The sequence below is a fragment of the Equus asinus genome, chromosome 20 (assembly GCF_041296235.1).
Source record: "Equus asinus isolate D_3611 breed Donkey chromosome 20, EquAss-T2T_v2, whole genome shotgun sequence".
In the NCBI taxonomy this organism is placed as follows: Eukaryota; Metazoa; Chordata; class Mammalia; order Perissodactyla; family Equidae; genus Equus; species Equus asinus.
The window spans coordinates 55,889,949-55,914,718 of record NC_091809.1 but is presented as its reverse complement, the minus strand read 5'-3'; the positions used below and the strand labels follow the sequence as shown (position 1 = coordinate 55,914,718).

Below are 24,770 nucleotides of genomic sequence, written 5' to 3'. Positions count from 1 at the left end.
AAAGGATGAATACTGAGATTTTAGATGGTACTGCAAAAGTGTTATGTCCAATGAATATCAGAAGGGCTTCTTATGTGTGAGGAAATTGTCTGTGTGTGTGTATGTGTGTGTGTGTGAGAGAGAGAGGAAGATTGGCTCTGAGCGAACAGCTGTTGGCAATCTTCCTCTTTTTTTTTCCCTCCCGAAAGCCACCCAGTACATAGTTGTATATCCCAGTTGTAGGTTCTTCCAGCTCCTCTATGTGGGACGCCACCTCAGCATTGCTTGATGAGTGGTGCTAGGTCCGCGTCCAGGATCCAATCCAGTGAACCCCAGGCCACTGAAGCGGAGCGTGCGAATTTAACCACTAAGCCATGGGGCGACTCCCAGTGTGTTTGGTTTTAATGGTAAAAAACCATGTCATTCTCAATAATAGCTTCTGTTAAATACTTGAAGTCTTGAAAGGGGAGCCTAAGAGAATTCCCCAGAATGCGAAGATGCCAAAGCTTAATCTAAAGACCCAACTATGGGGAGGAGTAATAATTTACAATTACTGAGGATGATGGGCTGGAAAATAAACCCCTGGGTGAGTGTAAATCATCTATGTCTGACTTCACCGCTGACTTGTATTCCATGGATAAATGGCCACACTACCAGATTTTCTGCTTCCATTTGCTCATCCTTCTAAGCCCCTCTTCAGTGGCACTTCACACCTATGCATTTCTCTGATCCTCAGTCAGCAAAATAAATTGTCTTTTCATGTGAGCTTCTACAGCACCTTATGTATATACAGATGGTCCTCGACTCAGGATAGTTTGACTTAGGATTTTTCGGCTTTATGATGATGCAAAAGCAATACACATTCCGGAGAAACTGCATTTTGTATTTTGAATTTCAATCTTTTCCTGGGCTAGAGATATGTAGTTCAATACTCTCTTCTGATGCTGGGCAGTGGCTGCAAGTCACAATTGCTAGTCGGTCACGAGATCACAAGGGTAAACAACTGATAATCTTACAACCACCATTCTGTCCCCAGACAACCATTCTATTTTTCACTTCCAGTACAGTATTCGGTAAATTACAGGAGCTATTCAACACTTTATTATAAAATAGGTTTTGTGTTAGATAATTTTGCCCAACCGTCAGCTGATGTCAGTGTTCTGAGCACATTTAAGGTAGGCTAGGCTGAGCCATGATGTTCGGTAGTGTAGGTTATTAAATGTATTTTCGACTGAGACATTTTCAATTTACAATGGGTTGATTGGGACATAACACCACTGTAAGTTAAGGAAGATCTGTATCTCTATTTCAGGTATATTAACTTCACTATTTAAATATATGATTACCCTTCAAACTAAACTGACATCTTAAGGGCTAAATCCTTCAGGAGTCAGTCACAGAGCAGATTGCTATGGGAAGGCTTCCCTGACTCTCCCTGGGACACAGACTCTCCTTCCCCCGTGTTTCCACTACCCTTGATAATAACTTGAATTTACAGCAATTATTATATTATAATAACTGGTTTGCATGTCTCTCTTCCCACTAACTCACCTCCTCTTTAGGAAAGAGAATATGATTTGTTTCAAACAACAACACAATTTATGCTCAGTCATATACTGGGACTCAAAACTTACTTATTTTATATAAGAATTAAATATTCACATATACATACGTACATATCACAAAGACAAGGAACTGTTTTTAGTCTTTTTTTGCATGTCCTGCCCTATTCACTCTGCCATCTATGGGGTTGTGTTGCTAGAGAAGTCTGTCTAGAAGGTATATTATAGGGTCCTAGATGGTGCTCAGATTGAATGCTAACCTTGTACGTTAAAACTATATGCCCTTAATTTGATATTGAAGAGTGATTTAAGCCATGCCTTTCTTTCTTTTTTTTAATCTATATAGTAGACAAAATCTTCCTGATCATAGTTGTGAAACATATAACAGTGTTCTCAGCAATGACAATGCAGGGACTCAATGGATTTGGTTACCCACAAGTTCTTATCTAGCTGTAGTATGGCATAACTGAAATTTGCTAAGAGTAGAACTTAAATATTCTCACACACACAAAAAAGGTAAATATGTGAGGTGACAGATGTGTTAATAAACCATGCCTTTCTACTTTACATAGCTCAAAGTACACATTTGGAAAGGAATGAACTGACACTTATCGGAATAGATGTTTGTTTCTAAAGGTGGAAGCAAGTTCAGTTCTACAGAATCCTGCATCTGGAAGGTTGCTCTGAGCAAGGGTTTAGCATTTTGGTGTACAGCGCTGATGCACTGCACCTGGTAATATAGTTGGAGAATCAACATAGAAATAAAATATAGAGGAAAACTTGCTTTTTATTACTATTTCAGATTTACTATACGTGAATTTACATGCTCATCAAGACTTCACTGGTTACACAATTTTCCTCAGCTACCCAATTTCACAGTCATATTCTTGACCTTGTCACCCCTAATAACTGTATCATGTCTGAAACCTAGATTCTAAGCTTCACATTCTCTGATCGTTACCTCCTATTCCCATCAAGATATCTCATACATTGACCCCAACTTCCTTTTCACTATCTTTCGCTTCTCTCTTTTTCACTTCCACCTGACACAATCCATCTAGGTAACCACTTTCATGTCACTTCCTATATTATCCAAACTTGAAAAGACTCAATTCTTCTTAAACTCAATGTTACTTTCTCTGAGTCATTATTTGAGTAGCTTTTCTTTTCTCTGCTTTTCTTCCTGTCACTGTGCATGAGGGGTCTGTGCTACCATCAAAGCTAACCCTCCACTTATGCTACGGGCCCAATCCCTTCTTATCTTCTCAAGGATTTCACTCCTTCAATTTTCCCCTCCCTTTCCCATATTAGTTGTGTTCCCAAAGAAATAGGCCAATACCCCTTATTGCACTTTGGCTGACATTTTGCTCCACCTGAAGTTCTATTCTGGTGAAAGAAAAATTAATCTTTGAAGACATTTTTGCTAGTGCTGTTATTTTATCAGTATGTAAGTGTGACACTGTCTTTACTTTTCAGCCATGCCATAGAGTAAGAGCCATGTCATATATTGAGAATGGATTGGTAAGGGGATGAAAACAAATTACAGTTGGATATCTTAGAAGCTGCTGACCATGAACAGTTCAAGGACAACTTGGTGACGTTTGGACTTGATCTTCCATTTTACATAATGCAGCATATCTGAAGATCTCTATAGAAAATGTTGGCTCAGGGGCCAGCCCCGTGGCCGAGTGGTTAAGTTCGCATGCTCCACTTCCATGGCCCAGGGTTTTACCGGTTAGGATCCTGGGCACAGACATGGCACCACTCATCAGGCCATGCTGAGGGGGTGTCCCACATGCCAAAACTAGAAGGACCCACCACTAAAATATGCAGCTATATACTGGGGGGATTTGGGGAGAAAAAGCAGAAAAAAAAATGAAAAGTTTGGCTCAAAGGCCTAGCTTCAGGCAGTTCCAGGAGGAACTGGTTCTTCTTGTGCAAAAGTGTTATGTCCAGAGACAGAAAGGCAAGCATCAAGAATCTTTTTATGGAGCCAGTCTTGTGGCCAAGTGGTTAAAGTTCTGCACGCTCCACTTCAGCAGCCTGGGTTCATGGGTTTGGATCCTGGGCACAGACCTACTCCAATCATCAGCCATGCTGTGGAGGCATCCCACATACAAAGTGGAGGAAGATTGGCTCAGATGTAGCTCAGGGCTAATCTTCCTCACCAAAAAAAAAAAAAAAAAGAAATCTTTTTATAATGGCTGCAATTGCAGACCAACATATAGAACATGTGGACATAGAAAGACTTGCTGTTGTATATTGTTGGGTTTTCAGCCATCCATACACTGTGATGAACTATTTCAAAAGCCATACTAGCTGTTTTCCCAGTTGCATTGGAACATATCATGCTTCTTATAAAACTGCCATCACCTTCAACATTACCGTTATTGTTAATCAAAGGTTTGCAAGTGGAAACTAGCAGAAGAATTCTTATCTTCAAAGTCACATACACACACACAATTATCAGTCTCTATAAGTTCACCTTGCTGACCTACCATCAGAGGAATTTTCTCAATATACTTGGCAGAAATAGCATAACTCAAATGACGGAAACAAGCTTCAGTTATATAATCAAGGATTACTAAGGATGAAACCGATATATGAAAATACGATGGACACTACTATTTCACTAGTTTTATAAGCTCCAAATGGGGCCTAATTCAAGCAAGTTTAACTATGAAAGTTTAAAGTAATTATTGTCATATGCTGTCTGTGTTGGTTCAGGTTCTTAGACTGCAAGAAACAGAAACCAACTACAGCTAGAGCAAAAGAAGAGAAAATTTATCGAAAGGATAAGCAAACACCATGACCAAGTGGGATTTATCCCAGGGTGGTTCAACATTCAAAAATCAATTAATGTAATCCGTCACATCAATAGGCTATAAAAAAATCACATGATGGTATCAATAGAAGCATAAAACACATTAAACAAAATCTAATATCCATTCATGATCAAAACTGTAAGTAAGTTAGGAATAGAGGAACTTCTTCAACTTGATAAAAGATGTCTACAAAAAACTTATAGCTATCATCATAGTTAGTGGTGAGAAACTTGGAGTTTCCCCTCTTAGATCAGGAACAAGGCAAGAATGCTCCATCTCACCACTCCTTTTCAATATCATACTGGAAGTCCTAGCTAATTCAATAAGACAAGACAAGGAAATAAAAGCCGTATATATTGGTAGGAAGAAATAAAACTGTCTTTGTTTGCAGATGACATAATAGTCTATGTAGAAAACCAGAAAGAATCGACAAAAAAACTCCTGGAACTAATAAGCAATTATAGCAAGGTTACAGGAAAGGAGGTTAATATACAAAAGTCAATTGCTTTCTTACATATCAGCAACAAACAAGTGAAATTTGAAATTAAAAACTCAATATCACTGAGGCTGGCCCCATGGCATAGTGGTTAAGTTTGGTGCACTCTGCTTCAGTGGCCCAGGTTCACACATTTGGATGCCGGGCACAGACATACACCACTCATCAGCCATGCTGTGGTGGTGAACCACATATAAAGTGAAGAAAGGTTGGCACAGTTGTTAGCTCAGGGCTAATCTTCCTCAAGCAAATAAAGAGGAAGATTGGCAACAGATGTTAGCTCAGGGCTAATCTTCCACAGAAAAAAACAAACAATATTATTTACATTAGCACCAAAAAATATGAAGTACTTGGGAATAATTGTAACAAAATATATACAAGGATCTATATGAGGAAAACTACAAAACTTGTGAATGACGTCAAAGAAGAACTTAATAAATGGAGAGATATTCCATGTTAATGGATAGGAAGACTTAATGTTGTTAAGAAGCCAGTTCTTCCCAACTTTATGTATAGAGTCAATGCAATCTCAGTAAAAATCCCAGAAAGTTATTTTGTGGACAAACTGATTCTAAAGTATATATGGAGAGGCAAAATACCCAGAAGAGTCAAGACAATATTAAAGGAAAAGAAAAAAGTTGGAGGATTGACACTACCTAACTTTAAAACATACTAGAAAGCTACATAATCAAGATAGTGTGGTATTGGTGAAAGAACAGACAAATACATCAACAGTATAGAATAGAGAGCCCAGAAGTAGACCCACATAAATAGAGTCAACCAATCTTTGACAAAGAAGCAAAAGCAACACAACGGAGAAAAGATAGTCTTTTCAACAAATGGTGCAGGGACAATTGGACATCCACATGCAAAAATATGAATCTACACACAGACTTTACATCCTTCACAAAAACTAACTCAAAATGAATCACAGACCTAAATGTAAAGCAGAAAACTATAAAACCCCTAGAAGATAACACAGCAGAAAACCTAAATGACCTTGAGTATGGCAATGACTTTTTAGATACAACACCAAAGGCATGATCCATGAAAGAAATAATTGATAAGTTGGAGTTCATTAAAATTAAAAACCTCTGGTCTGCAAAAGATAATGCCAAGAGAATGAGAAAACAAGCCACTAACTGGGAGAAAATATGTGCTAAAAACACATCTGGTAAATGACAGTTTTCCAAAATATTTAAAGAATTCTTAAATCTCAACAATAAGAACCCAGAAAATCTGATTAAAAAATTGGCCAGAGACCTTAATAGACACCTCACCAAAGAAGACATACAGATGGCAAATAAGCATATGAAAAAATGCTCCACATCATATGTCATCAGGGAAATGCAAATTAAAACAACAATGAGATACCACACACCTATTAGAATGGCCAAAATCTGGAATACTGACAACACCAAATGCTGTCAAGGATGTGGAGCAATAGGAACTCTCATTTGTTGCCTATGGGAATGCAAAACGGTGTGGCCACTTTGGAAGACAGTCTGGCAGTTTCTTACACAACTAAACATACTGATATCTAATGATCCAGCAATCACACTCCTTGGTATTTACCCAAAGGAGTTGAAAACAAAACCTGTCCACAAAAACCTGCACATGATACTTATAACAGCTTTATTCATAATTGCCAAAACATGAAAGCAAGAAGTCCTTCAGGAGGTGAACAGATAAATAAACTGTGGTACATTCAGACAGTGGAATATTATTCAGCACCAAAAAGAAATGAGCTATCAAACCATGAGAAGACATGAAGGAAACTTAAATGCATACACAGCACTAAGTGAAAGAAGCTAATCTTAAAAGGCTACAAACTGTTTGATTTCAACTGTATGACATTCTGGAAAAGGCAAAACCATGGAGATCAGTGGTTGTTAGGGACTGAAGCAGGGGGAGGAATGAATAGGTGGAGCACAGAGGATTTTTAGAGCAGTGAAACTACTCTGTATGATACTATAATGATGGATACAAACCCATGGACTGTACAACACCAAGAGTGAACTGTAATGTAAACTACATACTGAGTAATTATGATGTATCAGTGTAGGTTCATCATAACAAATTGTACCATTCTGGTGGGGGATGTTGATAATGGGGGAGGCTATGTATGTGTAGGGGCAGTGCGTATATGAGAATTCTCTGTACCTTCCCTTCAGTTTTGCTGTGAACCTAAAACTGCTCTAAAATAATAAAGTCTTAATTTAAAAAACAATTCAGGGAGGAAGCAATGTAAAACTTGTCTAACATTTGTCAAATGCCTGCTCTTTGGCTAGGAAAGTCAATGCACCTGTTTAACATTTCAATCAAATTATACCCAATGAAGATGCAGTTATTTCCGGAAAGTAAATTAGGATGCTTTTAGGTAAGGGAAACGGATATTAATCAACCCAAGAAATGACCAACTGGATACAAAGAGAACATAATAAAATTTCTACTCATATGTACTATTGTATCTTTTCAAGGAGAGTTCCATTGCTGAGTCAAAATGGGGACATGAAAGTTTATTTAACAATCATTTAACAGATTTAGGACATTCTAAGTTTTTCCAGTGATGCATTTACTGTCTAATTAACAATGAGAGATAATTAATGATGTTGACATTTACACCTCTCATTTGTGTCACCAATTCCTACATCATACTAATTGGCATTTAGAGCCGTAGGAAACACGTTTTTGAACTGAACACTGACACCATCATGCTGCTGCAGTTTTTTTGAACTCCAAGACCTATTGTCCTGTTGACATATTAATATCATTTTCTAATTGCATTTGCTTAGGGAAATTACTCTGAAATCATGAGAACTTTTAGTAGATAAATGTTTTTTAGAGTTAGAGGAGAAGCTAAAAGTGTGAGTTCACTCCCTAGGGTACTTTTCAGTGTCTTTGTAAAGTTAATATATATCAAGCATAACCACGCAGACATTTGGGTTTAGACGTGAAAGACTATTGTCAGCATTCCCTGAATTTAAAAGAAAAAATTTATCTTGCTGAAAGGATGCATAGTTAAGAACGTTAGGTTCTTGAGCCAAAAATTGCAGATTGTGCCCCTTCCTTTGCATAATTGTAAAATAAATTGATTTTTGTACTGTTTGACATGTTGAGTTTATTAGTCAGTATTTTGATTTAGGAAAAGGAAGGAAAAGATGTTTGATGAGAGAAGAGATGAGAGAAGACAAAGAAAAAAGGAGAAAGATGAACAAATTTTAGGAATACAAGTACAGTATGATGCAAAGCACTGTTATGGAGAAAAGGGGTGTCCCCCTTCAAGGGGTCCCTCAGTCTTTTCTTATTTATCCATAATCTTCCCCACATCAGCCCCTCCTCCCCCCATTGAAAGAACACGGAGAAGGAAAGTTGATCCCCGGACGTAGCAGTGTCGTCCACTAGGGAATTATTAGGGAAACATAATTCACACAAAGACAGCATTTTGTTTTACAGCCAGTATGCCAAAATGTCCTTAATAGCCACTGAATGAATCATTGGGTGTCTTTCACCTTTCTCTGGATGCAAAATTAATTTTTCTAAATCCTTAATCATCGTTCTTGGCAATACTCCAACAGAGAACCTTCCCCACCAACACTTCGTCTAACTAGCTACCTTGGGTTTTACCTATTTAGCCATTCAAATTACTCCTTTGGTAACAGATATTTTGCTTGCCAACATTTAATTCTTCACATTCAAAGTTAGAACTGATTTGGGCCATTAATCCCTAATACCTTGATACCAAGGAGGCTATAAGTCAATTCTAAAAATATTTTTAAATGTATCTCTTTTCACAAAAAAATAGGAATTCTTTTCCTTCTTTTTAATTTTTCCCCAACCCTCATTAAAAAAAAAGAGAGAGAGGAAATTTAGATGAAAAATCTTTGCCTCTATTCTTTTAATAAGAAAATTGTTCACTGCTGGTGGGAGTGCAAACTGGTGCAACTTCTATGGAAAGCAGTATGGAGTATCCTCAGATAATTAAGGATAGATCTACCATATGATCCAGCTATCCCACTGCTGGGTATTTATCCAAAGAACTTGAAAACACAAAGGCATAAAGATACTTGCACCCCTATGTTCACTGCAGCATTATACACAATAGCCAAGACATGCAAGTGACCTAGGTGACCATCAAGGGACGAATGGATAAAGAAGATGTGGTATTTAAACACGATGAACTACTACTCAGCCATAAGAAATGATGAAATCCGGCCATTTGTGACAACATGGATGGACCTTGAGGGTATTATGCTGAGTGAAATAAGTCAGAGGGAGAAAGTCAAATACCATATGATCTCACTCATAAGTAGAAGATAAAAATGACAAACACACACATAGCAATGGAGATTGGATTGGTGGTTATCATAGGGGAAGGAGTGGGGAGGGCAAAAGGGGCGAGTAGGCTCACATGTGAGGGGATGGACTATAATTAGTTTTCGGGTGGTGAACATGATGTAATCTACACAGAATTCGAAATATGATGTACATCCGAAAATAAATAAAGAAATTAAATTAAATTAAATTAAAAAAAACAAATGCCTTCAACAATTTATCCTAATGCTGAGCCAAATCAACTGACACCCAGGACTTTGACCACGAAACAATTGCTCTCGGTAAAATGGAACCTGAAGAAGCATGTGGCTTTCATTATTCACAGCTCTGGCCACCTGAAATTCAGGACCTTTCTTTGATCCCCAATCTTGTGCTCTCTCACACACACATGCAATCAATCCCCAAATCCTGTTAATTTTATCTCCTAAGTATTTCATCAAAGTACCAACCATCTTTGCCTTTGTTAAAGTTTTTATTTACCATCCCTCCCTGGATTATAACAACTAGTACTTCCTAACTGGCCCCTTCATCCAGTTTTACTCTGTTCAACATGATTTCAGCCAAATGACCTTTCTCAAGCTCAGATATGATTATGTAGCTTTCAGGCTTAAAATTCCTTGAGGGCTCCCCACTGCCTACAGGATAAGTCCAAACTCACTAATAAAGCACACAAGGTCCTCCAAGACCTGGGTGTGCCCAATCCTGCATCTTTATCTCCTTATCTAAGCCAGCATCACTTCACATTCCAATTACCTGAACATACCATGCACTTTCATGCCTCATGCCTTTGTTCTTGTTGTCTTTTTGTCTGGAATGTCTTCTTCCTTATTCCTCTGTCTTTGCCTACCTTCATTAATCCTTTAAGACTCAGTTCAGGCATCGTCTCATCCCCACATCCTTCCTTTACTCCCAGCTCCAGCACCTGAGGAGTCCCTACTCACAATCCTCCAACCCATATGCATTCCTCTGCCCTTGCACTTAAGGCTGGCTATAATGATCTCAAGTCATCTGGAAAAGTCTATTTCCTCTGCTTAAAGATACAAATTATGACTCATCTTCTTTGTGTGCCCATGGCCCAAAAGTTCCTACATAAGTTTTTGTTGGCTAAATGTAGGAACAGTTGCTATATAAGCTCTGGGGTCTTCTGCTGCTGCTTCCCCCAGCATGGTACCACTGTCCATTATGTGGTTCATATTTAGAATAAATGAAAAATAAAATGCAATAGATGTGATCCAACAAGAGAGAGTTTCTCGCTTTGGGAAGGACAAATACAAAGAATATGCTTCTCCCTAAGTACAGTGTTAAAGCTAAAGTAGAGTGCTTTGTATTCAGGGTGAGATCTGTGTCTAGTAAGGGAGAAAAGAACATAATCATCGTGAAATCACATAAACTCAGGGCAGGGACATCATTTTGTCCAAGTCCCAACCACCAGAAATAGAATGAAGCTATCTTAGCCTACCCAGGCAGGTCTGTTTCTATGTTTGTGTCACCTTGTCATACATAGAGGCAGATGGAGGTCCAGCTCAGATTTAGGTAGCTCAGCTCCTTATACCACATACTTGTTCCTGCATGAACTACTTCTCCCTTCTCACTTCCATGACAGAGCAGGTAGGAAAGTGTGGAAGCCAGCAGGCCCACTTCAGAAGTAAAAGCAGCAGAAGTCCAAGTCCTCACCCAAGGAAGTACATGAATTATTCTGCATCTTTACTCCATGAGAGCACCCACTTTAATTGTCTGTGCATCCACAGTACCGCCTAGCACTAGCTCGTTGGAGGCAGTGAGACCATCAGGACTTGAGTGAAAGGGAGAAGGTGAAAGGAGAAAAGCACAGAAAGGCTTTAGGAAATGCAAATGGGGTAAGTCATTTAGGAGGAAAAGTTAAAAGAAAGAAAGGAAAATTCCTTATGTGAATTCATGGCCAATGCAGTGCAGAGAAGGAAGACAGCCCTTTTGCCAAAGACAGGGGATGTCCTCCCGACCAGAGACTGAACTCACCTTCAGGACCTCTCTGTTCTTCCAGCTTGGCCTGGTTTCCAGGTTTTGCACCTCCGTGGACTCCACATTATAGATGTAGTGGCTTTAACTCCAAGGGGCTCAGCAATGCAGACAGGTTTGGGGGTTTTTTGAACCTTTTCTAATTATCACAAAAGTATTACATGTTTACTCTAGAAAAATATTTACTACAATAAGTAGAAGGAAAAAATTAAAATCTTTTGCAATCACAACTCAGAAATCAGTGCATATATAGGATAAAAGTAGAATTACCATACTCAGGAAACTGGCTTTTCAAAGTTAACAATAGGTTGTGAATGTGTTGCCCATGTCGTTGTGTTCTTTTATAATGTTATTTTTAATGGCTGAATAATATTTCATTGTACAGATGTACCGTAACTTATTTAACCAATTACATATTGATGGACATTTAAATTCTTTCCAATTTTTCCTATTATTAGCACTTCTATGATGAGCATCTTCATAGATAAATTTTGACAGTCTATAATTGCCTAAGGAGAAGTTACTGTACATAGAATTACTAGGTCAAAAGATTGTGCTGAAGCTATTTATATGTAAAGCCAAATTGCCCTGCAGAAAGGTTGTGCTGATTTATGCTCTCACCAGCAGCGGATAACAGTGCCCGTTTCCCAATTCCCTGAAGAGAGTTTTTAAAAGCAAAGTAATTGAAAATATTCTACAAAGCTCCCAGTTAGAAACCAGTCTATTGATCACAGACAGTTTATTCATCCACTTGTATTCAATTCCATGATTACAGAGATAGTTAAGCAGTATAGTTAAAACCAATATATTTAGTCTAATAATGCTTTAATCAATTTAGCCCGTTTGTCTGTTCTCCAGACAAACTGCTCCAATCCCTTCCACATTTCCTTGTGTAACATATTTCCAAGATTCTGTTTCAACCATCTGGGATGCTTACAATTATTTTTCCTGCTCTTTCCTACATCCTGTCAAACTCCTTCACCAAGGGGACCCCCTTCTAGGTCCAGTACAAGTGTCACCTTCCTTTAATCTTCACCCATCCTATTACCTATTTAGAATTAATTACTTCCCTTTCTCTATTGGCATAGCATTTTGTATCTTAACTCATATCTTTAGTATTAACCTTCATTATTTAATGGTTTAATTATTTGTTTGCACAACTATCTTCATGGTTCACCTCTGACCTCTTTAAGGATAAAGACTACATCCAAAGCACCTAAAACAGTACCTGTTAGACATGGTAAGTACTAAAAAATGCATACCTACATTAAATGAAACAGTAGAAGTTCACAATCTAGTAAGATAAATGAGACATATATAAACAACTATAACATAAGACAGAAGGTAGTAAACATCAGAAGATGACTATAATTAGGTTCTGAGGAAATGCAAAGATAAGGCAGAAAGGTGAATGGCCTTGAAAACCAAGCTGAGGTAATTGGCTCCTCACTATAGATAATGTGGACACATTTTGAGCAGAGTGTGCAGAAGAGCCGAGAAGGAGGAGCAGTGAAAAAGTCCATGAACAAGCTGATAAGGAGTCTAAACCAACATCAATAAGAACAGAAAAAAATGATGAGAACCATTGAGAAGGAAGAAACCTTACATCTGGTCACTAATGAAATGACAAGGAAGAAAACTAATGACAAGGAAGAAAAAGGAGGGAGGGAAATCTCTCCAGGGTGTCCGTTCTAGGTAATTAGGATACCATTTCTACCCAAAGATTGCAAATTTATAGCTCTTGGGAAGATGAAGCTTACAGATGTGGATTTATGGCTCATACACCGAGTTAACTTTTTTATTTGAAGGCCTTTAGAAGTGGTATGTTATCTTCAGCACATTACAATTACTACTACTCTCTTTCGTCTTAAACTCAGAGTATTTTACTCATTTACATATCCTACTTGGCCCCTGTAGGCATTTGAGTTTGTGATTCCTAGTAACAATAACTGGAATCAAAAGGTCAAGAGTAGAAGGAACTAGTTCAGAACAAGTTTGGGTAACTCAGTGGTTTCCCAACATTTTTGTAATCCTGAGAAAAATGAAGTCTTACTTGGAAGTCCCACATATAAAACAGAAAAGCAAAGGTGCTCCTGTTCATTGAATTCGAGGACCATAGCCCCCATTCTCACGACCACTAACCCTACCCCTAATCATCACCTAAAGCTTTTTCATGAACCTTAGCGATCTGGGAACCACAGTTTGAAAACCCTTGAGGTGAATGGTAAATTGAGATTTAGATATATTGCTTTTGAGGTAGCAACAGATCTACAGGTGACCGGGAGATTGGGAGAGAGTTAAGATCTGGATAAAGATTTGGGAGCCACTTGTAAGAAAGTGATATTTGAAGCCACGATAATGGAAGAAATGAATGATAAAATGAATAGGCAGAAAGATGAAAGAATACAGTTAAGAATGGGCCTTTTGGGAATGCCTACATTTCTAAGGTGGGCGAAGAAGGAAAAATCAGCCTATTCGACAGATGCATGATCTGACAAATAGCAGGAGAATTTGAGCAGTATTAAATAACAGAAGTCAAGGAAGCAGTTGCAGAAAGAGAAGGGTGACGCACAATGTCAGATACACAAGGAAGGAAGATAGAATTGCAGAAAGGTAATTTGTTAGACCACTGTGGGATTAATAAAAATGTGGCCCTCCGAGGAGCAACTTCAGAACTATGGTAGAGACAAGAGGCAGAGTGCAGATGGGAAAAGGAGGGAACAGACAGTGTTCTCTAGAGAAGCTTAGAGATCAAAAAAAAGGTATAAATAGGGTGACAACGTGAGGGCCTAGCCTGGAATATGGAGAGGTTGCTAAGATATGTTGTGTTAGGTGAAAGTAAAAAACATTTTTATAGCAAGTGATGCTTATATTCTTTTTGTCCAACCCAATAGAAAAGTGAGAACATACCCCAAGCAGTCCACAAGTGGTTCCCAGGTTACTGTAGGGGTAGTTAGGACTAAAGGACTAGTGAGGATTCCTCCAGGCTTGAGTGTCTGTGGTTACATATCAGGTAGAACCTTAAAGTAGCTTTAATCTCTGCCCAACAAAGACCACACATCACTAAGGGCAGTTTTAGTTTGTTTTGCCTATGAAGAGACAGAGGACAAGAAACCACCCCAAGATGACCAAAGTGAGTGAGCCACCTTCAGACTCAGAGACAATACCTGTTAGGGTAATTTAGACAATTTAGCTCTGCTCAAAGTTATGAGGTCATGGTCCCGGTTTCAATCCCTGTGTAACAATATCCATTTCTTTATTTGAGCTGTGAGTACATCACACTCAGGGAAAGTGATCCCATAAATGTTCATCACTGAACATAAATAAAATTGGGAGAGAGACAGAATGTGTCTGAACAAATTAGCCTTCCACGGACAATAATTCAGAGTGACGCCATAGTGATGGTGGGTCAGAAGAGACATTTTCCTTTGTGAAGGGTGGTACTTCATACAAAAGCCAAGCCCAAAGTGAGAGAAGTTGGAATGTACCATATGTGTGTCAGAACCTTGGAATTGCAATCCTAGAGAATATACTACCAATGTTTTGAAGAGGAGAATAACTACCATCATTTATGGATCCCCTATTATGCTGCAGGCTCTTTACATGCTTTGCCTCATTTAATCCACATAGAAATCACATAAAGTAGGTATTTCTAAATTTACTTTTGAGATGAGGAAACAGAGATTGACACAGGTTAAATAACTGCCCAAGGTAACTTGGTTAATAAGGGACAGAGCAGGATTACAACTCAAATCTCTCTTATTTATGTCAGCGGTTCCCCACTAGTCTGCACTGCCTGACAGTAGTGTTAGATAGAACCTTCCACTTCCCACATGCAAGTTGACTGAGGTAGCCCCACATCACTCTTAGAAGGTCAGCTTTCCACCAATAAACCAAGTATTATTTGGCAGCTTTTTACCTTGGCAGGACTGTCTGCATCACTGGACCAGACCACAGTTTGTGTGTCATTGAAATAAAGATACAAAACAATACCAGTCTTAGAGCAGCACCAGACAAGAAAACAAATATGGTTGGTAATTTCTGACACCCTGGGGAGGCTCCAGATCAGAAGGCTGATCTTACCCAAATGATGATACTTGAAAGCCAAGACTATTCTTATAAGCATTAGATTGGGGATTTTCCAAATGAGAGGCAGTAGATCTCTGTTTCTTCATATGAGCTATTCATCCTTCCCAAAGCCATGGAAGGGAGGAAAGGTAGGGGCTCCACTCCACCCCGTGCTGACAGTGTCAGGGCATGCTGAGGAGACCTCCATTTAGCACAGCATGTGGCAGAGATGATTAATATGGACAGCATGAGTAGGTAGATGATTTCACTCTTACTGCCAAGGCTTACTAATCGATTTCTCCAATGCTAGGCTGGTGCAATTCCCCAAATTTTATCATTTCAGTTTGAAAATCTGCACAAATCACACTAATGTTTGCTGCCCACATATATTTGGCTCCTCTTGCCAAAATGGGTCCCACACAACACAAGAGGTACTTAAGGGAAAACAATACCGCATTCTTCTTATTCCTAAAGGAGCGTCAAGAATTACTGGTCCTTCCCTCTTTGCCTTAAAAGGAAAGAGTATGCCTTACTGGTCCTCACTATGTTGCAAAGATGAGAGCACCCTGGATGAGGCTGCAGGCCATGAGATGCAAGCTGCTTGTCTTAATTCAGATCACAAAGGGACACAATTCTCTGAGTCACAGAGAAGCTACTGGCACTCTCGGCATCTGGCCAGGTGTGGGCAATGGGGAGAGAGGGTGCAGATGAGAAATGAACGGGGCCAGTGGTGTCATACCACTGTGACTACATTTCCTCATCAGCAAAATAAAGGATATTGGTGACACTTTCCAGCACCAACATTCCATGAGTCAAAAAACATCCCACAGAAAACTATACCCTTTAGATATACCACTACCTTTTCAGAATAATTAGAAACTTCTACTAAGTAACTAGAAAAGGATGGAGCTCTACTAATCTACTTTCTTGTTGCTACAGTAGACTAGATAATCTTTAATATCAAGAATAAATAAGTATCCCTAAATCCATACTGATGTAAGTCAACGATTGAATAAATAAATAAATAAGGAGACAAGGCAAACCTCTTGTGCAGAGAAAATCCAAATTATTTATGTAGATATTCTGCCCTCAAGGAAATGGGGCATCATTCCTCATTGCTTAAACATGGGCTGTGCAGTGACTTCCTTCCAAAGAGTACAGTATGGGAGGGGAGAAAAAAGAACAACTCTACAGTGGAGAAACCTGACATAAACTACCTCAGCCAGGTGACCAAGGTCAACATCAACAGCAATAATTTATATTGCTAGTATGCATCCTTGATATGACGTGATGAAGATGACATTTTGCTTCTTTGGTCTTCCTCCCAAAAACCCATAACAGACTAGTCATGAAAAAAACATCAGACAAATCCCAAAAGAAGAACATCCACAATATATCTGACCAGTACTTCTCAAAACTGTCAATCATCAAGACCAAGGGAAGTCCAAGACAGTGTCACAGCCAAGAGGAGCCTACAGAGAAGTGACAAGTGAAGGTAATATCGTTTCCTGGATGGCACCCCGGAATAGAAAAAAAGACATTAGGTAAAAACTAAGGAAATCTGAATAAAATAGAGACATGAGTTAATCATAATGCATCAATATTTGTTCATTAATCATAACAAATGTGTCATAGTAATATAAAACGTTAATGGGGAAAACTTGGTGAGAGGTAATATGGGAACTCTATTTCATCTTTGCAAGTTTTCTATATATCCAAAACTGTTCTAAAAAGTAATGTTTATTTTAAAAAAGAATTAATAAATGAATAAATAATAAAAAATAGCACTTTCTTTTTTAAGAGCGAAAGGCAGATTGTAATAAAAAAATCAATTCTGTGTCCCCTTACTAGTTCTGTGTCAAGCAGGCTGCCTCACATTTCAGAGCCCTCATTTCCACAAAAACGAGGCAGTGGGGTATAATAGTTAAGAAGCACAGGCTTTGGGGTCAGATAGTTCTGAGTTTGCCTTCCAGCTCTGCCTCTCCATGACCTTGAGGCCTCGTTTCATCATCTGAGGATACTAATACCTATCCCATAGAGAAATGTGAGGATTAAGTGAGATAATGTGTTTGGAAGCATTTAGATAAATAGCAGCATAAAAGTGTGAGGGATGAGTCATTGGAGGAAGCTGGACCTTCGGCAGAATAAAGCCCTATGGTCACTTATATGAATGGACAAGCATATCCACCTTGTCAGCAAGGTGACTTGTTCTCAAAATCAAGTCACAGAAAAGGCAGAAACTAGAGGGCTAACCCTGCGCTTTCTAGACAGGTCTTGAGAGAGGACTCTTTCTCTTGTCTCCTTCAAGCACCAGGTCTGATAATCTGCTCTCCCGGGAAGGACTAGGAGCTGAGGAAAAGAAGCAGAGCTGCTTGTCTGCACCTTTAGATGAAGAGGAACAGGCCAGCAGCACTGTCCTAGACAATTCATAAAGACATCAATTGATAGTTTTATTGCTTTCAGTGGCTTAATGGAGCACATTTTGTCAGTGGATGTTGAAATCTTTCTTTCTTTCGGAAGAATGATTGCTGCACCTTCCTCTTTAGGACCACTCACCTCATGTTTGAAAAATAGCTTTGAGGAGAATGAAATGTTTTCCAGAGCACACAGGAGTTGGAGCTTTGGCAGTAGTTTCCCCATGGAGCTTCAAACTCAAGGCAAAGAATACACTCCAAGCAGAACTTGGTCTCTGCCCCCTCCTCCCAGGAGGCCAAACTTCCAGGAGCGGCAAGCCAGCGCTGCCTGAGTTCCCCTGCCGGAGATGCAAACTTCACACCAATGCCCGGTCTCTGAATCCTTTGAGGGTTACATAATCCTTTATAAAATTTATCCTCATCCTTTTCGGCGTTAGAATACACAGCTTTAGGCAATCTTTGACTAAGATCACATTGGGACCATGGAAAGACCTCAACAATTACGACTCCTCCAATACCAAAAACAGCAAGAGTCAGAGAATGGCTTTGGAGTCACAGAAGCTGGGGTTAAGATCCAGCTATGCCACTTTTTAGCTGGGTAAATCCTCATGTTGCTTAACTTCCTTGAGCCTTAGGTTCCTTATCCCCAGAAGGGCAATACATTCTTTACAAGACTCAAGCGAGACAATGGATGCAATGTGTCTAGCACGACCCTTGGTACATGCTCGGCATTCAAGAAACAATACATTTATCATAATAGGGCTTTGACGTGAAATAGAGATGGTCCCAGAAGTCTTGGGAATTTTCCTAATATGGGAGGCAAAACAAGGTACAGAAATGGAGTCTAATAATTTTAAATTAGTTGGTTGAAAAAATAATTAACTCAATGAGATTGTGAACCATTCCAACAGGTTAATTGGACTTGTTCCAAGTTTAGTCGTCATGGTTTTAATTTACAAAATGAGATTCGAGCTGCTTCTGGGAACTGAGAGAGCAACACAAGGGCAGTCTGATAATCCCTACCACCCCCTACTACCCTCTGCCACCCCCCACCCACGGCCCACATGGCTAACAGCAACCAGCATCCCTCCACCTGCCCTGGAGCCTCACACAGCTTATTGCCTTCAGAAACAAGATCTCTTTGCAGATATTGTCACAATGGAGGCCCACAGGCCCAGAGAGGATCACATCTGTTCCTGCCACAGGTGACACACGTCCCAGCCAAGCTCTTCAAAGCAGAGCCCGTTCTGGGTACTCTCTCCACCCGCTCTGGACAGTTAAGATATGGGTAAAGCCTGAAGAATTCAGGACTGACTGCTAACAATTTCAATCCCCTTAGGCTCACTCGTTCCTTTTTTAAAAATTTCACTCTGCTTACCAGCTGCTTCTGTTCATAAGAGGCTGGGGAAACATTAGCACCATGTCTTCTGGTTATCTGGAGGTCTAATGAAAAAGATATTTAAAGGATTCATCAAATCCTAATAGAAAGCCTAGAAAAAGAATCAGCCTCCCCCAAGAACTGAAGTTCTGGTTTCCTGCAGGCACTTCAAGGTTTTACTTCCTTTCCTTAAGTGAAGCCGTAGCTGTGTAGCCACAGGTCCTGCCAGCCTGCTCTCTCTCTCTCCTCACTTTGCTCCTGGTGGCTGGCATGGGAATTTGTACCTGTTATGTATTTAGTAGATGTGTGTTAGATTTGAGGGAACATGACTATAAGGGAAGAGTTGTCCTGAGTCATACTATTGATATAAGTACAGAGCTTTGATATGAATTGTTTTTTTAAGGTATGCTTTGTTTTTGGTGAGGAAGATTCGTCCTGAGCTAACATCTGTTGCCAATCTTCCTCTTTTTTTTTTTCTTTTCTCCCCAAAGCCCCAGTACACAGCTGCATATCCTAGTTGTAAGTCATTTTAGTTCTTCGTTGTGGGATGCTGCCACAGCATGGCTTGATGAGCGGTGCGTAGGTACGCACCCAAGATCCAAACCGGTGAACCCCAAGCCGCCAAAGAGAAGCACACAAACTTCACCACTTGGCCACAGGGCTGGCCCCTGATATAAATTTTAAGTCAGAGTTCCTCATTAAGTTCTGGAAATGTATTTTCTTATAATAAGTGATATAGGGGGTGGCCCCGTGGCCGAGTGGTTGAGTTCGCAGGCTCTGCTTCGGTGGCCCAGGGTTTCCCTGGTTCGAATCCTGGGTGTGGACATGGCACCTCTCCTCAAGCCGTGCTGAGGTGGCCTCCCACATGCCACAACTAGAAGGACCCACAAATACAAATATACAACTATGTACCAGGGGGACTTTGGGAGAAAAAGGAAAAATAAAAATCTAAAAAAAACCGATACAAGCTTGTATAACTGTCTATATATTGAGAAGGGTTTAAAACATATATTGATGATTTTTTTGATGTTTGGATGTGGATGCCTTGCTTCCAATTTATAAATGGGAGATGACTATTCTTATCTATCTCTGCCTGTGGGTGACCATAAACCCCACTCCTCCTACCAGAAGACTCTATAACTAACTGGCTATTTACAGATAAAGAAACTCCCTCCCTTGATTTAAAATCCATAGTTAACAAGCTCAAGGTTCTCACTAGAGAAAATGATGCTTAATACTCTCCCAACACTCTGTCCATGTCTTTGGTAACTCTTACAGAATTGTAGTTAATCCATCTCTTGCCTGGTTGTTCCTCACACACTGTGAAGCCTTAAGAGAAGGGACCATGCTTCTGTGGGTATCCCCAGCACTGAGCACAATGTATGGTACATGCTGCAGGTAGCATGGAATAGGGGGAACCTGAGACAGGATAGAGGTTTGGTGGTTATTGTAATAGTCAAAGTAAGTGATAAAGGACCACCCTACAGAGAGCAGTAGATGCTACAGGAGTGACAAAACTGGGGGCCTGGGCAATTATCTCTCTCCACAAGACCATAGCACCTTGTTCTTTCTTGCCTGAAATCCCCACTATGTGTCACTCTCCAGGCTGGGCAGCAAAGCTAGAAATAACATCTCCAGAAGCCCACTGTTAAAACATGGCATCTAGGGATATCCAGCCCTTTAGCATGTTGCATTCTACATTTTGCTCAGAACCAACTGCAGGATGCTGTTTGCTTGCAGGCAACAGTGAGCAATCGAAGTCCTGAGTACATCCCCGCCCCAGCACATTACCTTAATGCAGTAGAAATATGAGGCCAACCTCATTTCCACCAGGTCCCAATATCACAATCTCACCTCTTCTCTTTCCAATTCCCACTGGCTGTCAGCCTGCTAGCCCCACTGTGGTGCTTTATAAATGCAGCTCTCACCACAGACACATGGACAGGGGGAAGGGAGTGCACACAGCAGCGATCTGGCCTGAGTTAAATGCCTCTCCAGTGCTTCTGAAAGTGTGACATCTCATCTGATGTGGGTTAACTTGAGCTGCACACGGTCTCCTGATACGAGGAGCATGTCCCTGCTTCTCAACCTATTACCTCTGAATCCCTGACAGTCAAGCCTCCTTGTGCCTGCTTTGTCCCAGCTACAGTAGGGAAATACATTGTTTAATACAACTGCGCAAATGGTATATCTGGAAATCCATGTGCTTCCTTTAGCAGCTGTGTTTTTTAATAGCAATAGCAGGAGTCATAAGTTTCTTTGATTGCTTTTATTTTTAGCAGGAGAACGCGCAAAATAGTTTAAATGCTATACCATCCAGTTAAGCAACAGCTGGCCCAGAGGCCAAGGCAATTGCAGGTTAGCTAGAAAGGAGTTCAGGTGGGCCTGGCTGAAAATTCCTCACAATCAGAGGATGGCAAGGAGGAGGAAACCGACAGTGACAGTCACCTTTGTTGACTCAGCTGTCCTGAATTAAAGATGATATTTATTAATGATTTTAATATCCTATACTCAGGACGTTGTGAAAAGTTGCAAGAATGGTTTTCCTGAAACCAAAATTCTTAAGGGAAATTTCAGCTCTATGCATCACATTACAGCTGAGAATTCCTTTTTCTTTTTTTTAATTTTCAGTTTCTATTTCTGTAATATGCTCCTAGAAGCAGAAAAATATCGTTTACTTCCTTTCCAGTTTTAGTCTGTTCCATTTAGCAGACTATGAATTCTTCCCTCCGGGAAGAGCCTTGTGGAGTAAAGGTGATTGTGGGGCTGTTTACCTCGGGGTTTCCGAGGTTCCGAGGTCAGTGGATAGTATGGGATGAGTGGTGGGTACCTCTGGAAAGCAGGGTAGTTTTCATAGCTGGTCCCCTTCTGTTAAGAGGGAGACGGTGCGTGGAAAAGTAGCAGTTTCTCTCTGACTGAATAGATTTTTGATATTCAGAAACAGTTTTATCCATATAGACAATAAAGAAGCTATTCCACTTTTAACACCTAGGGAAAAAGAGTCTTGCTCTTCAAAATTAGAGACAGCTCAGGATGAACGGTGACTGAGGAGAACGAATAGAAGGAATCTTATCCACATGACTTAAACTGACAGGGAACCGGATTCCAAAAATAATTAAAGGCAATTAGACTTGAGTAGGAGACTCGTTTAGGGCATTAGATTCTCCTCCTCCTCTTCCTCTTTACCTGCCCTCACATCTCTTCTTCTTTCCATTCTCTTCCCCTTTTCTCGTCCTCCCCCTTCATTTAAGGTAACTGGACAACCACACGGAAAGGTAAAGAATGAGTTCTCTGCTAAGACATAAAAACTTTAAAACAGAAAAAGGCTAAATCTGTAGCTTTTGAAGGGTATTAAAGCAGGAGTAAGAGTAAATCCTTGAAGTGAGTAAATGTGACCTTCAGAAGATCACCCACTCACCTCCTCCTGACTGTTGTCTCACACCCTCTCCCTCCTCTGGCCAACCTACATGTGGGGGCGCCCGAGTGAAAAGGGCCACAGGGATCTTGAGGTGCATAGATTAGCCTCCCCCAAGCAGATTCTTTCCCCAGCAACTACTTCTGGGCTGTCATCCTGGAAGCTTCTTCCCTGCATCCCAAGCTCCTCCACCCCGACTCCCATCCTCTATTGTCCACTTCACTACTAGTTGCAACCTGGAACCCAAGGCTTGGTCTCTTTTCCTGGCATCTGTTCTTTGGGAGATTAACTCTTTCATCAAGCCTCCAATGTGTGACTCTCGATCTCATGAAGAAAAACCATACTGACCCCCAAAACCCAATCTCAACTGGGGGCTGTTCCTGTTCTAGGAGTTAATCTTCAGTAGTTAATTCTTCTGGAAGTCTAAGCTACTTAAGGCTAACTCCACAGAAAAGCTTCAGCAAGAGGGTCTAGGGTGAACTTTGACCCTCCTGGTCAGCATGAGGCGCCAGATCAGGGCTTTGCCTAGTGTTCTAGGGAGTAAACATTAAATCCAGTGCAACAGAAGCGTGCCAGCAAACATGCACACACTCCCCACACACACCGCATGTCCACAAGACAAGCAGTTGCTCTCAGAATCAGTTTGTTACTGACCTGTACTGAAGAAAGAATATCTCCATAATCTGCACAGAGCCTGGCCCTGGCTTTTCATTCTTATGTAGTCTAAGGAAGTCTCCCGCTTTGTCCAACCTCTGACTTCCAGGTCACGTCCCAGGTCCTCTCTACTTAAGGACATAGCTCCCCTTAATCACATCCATTATTTGAAAATTAACTTTAAAACAATGAGACATCACTTTTTCCTCTATCAAATTGGAAAGGATTAAAGGTTCAATAATACACAGAATGAGTAAGAATGGGAGGAAATAAGTATTAATATACACTTGCTTGAAGAAAAAATTGGATAATCTTTGGAAACCAATTGGCAATTTCTCTCAAATTTCCAAATGTTCCCATATACAAAGATGTATATATGCATCAGTGTTTGTAATAACATAAAACTGGAAGCAACTTAAAGTTTCACCAATCGAACACTGGTTAAATACACTATGGTATATCCCTACAATAGAATAATATGCGGCTATTCAAGACAGATGTCAATCTATGTAGGCTAATAGGAAAGATCTCCAAGATATATTATAAAACAAAAAGGCAATATATTAATACTACAATTTCATTTATATAAAAAAAGGATGTTTGTGTATATGAATATATACTCGTAGAAACTTTCTGGAAGAATACTGTATCAATCAATGTCTAGACAGAGAACAATCTACCCTAAACATTTCAAAGAGAGGAACTTAACACTCCTGTGTAACAAATGATGAACATGCCAAGAAGCTAAATGGTATAGGGTAAGATGATGCAGGGTTTAGCAAAAGCAGGAAGTCGCTACTACTCCTAGGCTGGAGGAACACAGGGAAGGGATAGTCACCAAATCCCAGATACTGACCCACCCAAAGGAAGCTGGAACCACAGTGGACCTCCTGAGAGGGAGATAGAACCATAGAAGAGATGCACTTGCCTTGGAAATGCCACCTGAAGCTCAGGTGGGTTTCTCCCTCTTCCCACCCTACGGTCTCCTACCAGTGTATTCCATCATCTGAAACTTCCTGGAATAAACCTGAGGATGGGAAATGAGTTCTCTGCAATACAGAACAGAAGAGAGATGGGATGTGAGAGCAAATAGGCAAATTACTGGCAGAACATCACAGTAATTCGTTGACTATAGTTCCCTCTTGGGAGTGAAACTTGGGTTTAGTGACAAAGGAGGACCCTTCTTTTATGCTTACTGAATATTTTTTAAAGAACATATATTATTTTCAACATAAAAAATAAAATATAATAAATTGCTGTTTTAAAAGATTGTACATTTTCATATGGCATCACTTAAGTTTATGATGCTTTACCACAAGAACACTCTCCCCTTTAGGCACCAGGGTGTGTGAATGTTCTCTCTTGTAGTTGCCGAGAGTCCAGAGTTGACAGATACAACCACAGGAAACTGTCCAATTGAGCAGAAGTGAACTTCAGCATAATGAAGGATGTGGAATCTGCACACTTTTAAAACTAGGCAACATTCCCTCTTCTACCAGGCAAAGAAGAAGGTGACTTTCCAATTCCAGGACCATGCAATGAGTCAGGCCCACCAGCTGCCGTCACTACCTTGGTTTGTCTTGGCAGCCAGGGACTTCCATTGAGCCACCTTTAAACAATTTTTGTTCAGGTAAAATATTTGCAAAAAA

The 24,770-nt window shown here is 40.1% G+C and overlaps 1 long non-coding RNA gene across 1 annotated transcript in view; it reads right to left on the bottom strand.

Annotated features, from left to right (window-relative positions):
* The window catches only part of LOC139041106 (uncharacterized), a 215,867-nt gene that overhangs the window by 86,412 nt on the left and 104,685 nt on the right, over positions 1-24,770 (bottom strand). The window contains exon 3 of the long non-coding RNA XR_011495709.1: positions 11,193-24,170. This is a non-coding gene — a long non-coding RNA (uncharacterized lncRNA). The remainder of the gene's footprint in view (positions 1-11,192; positions 24,171-24,770) is intronic.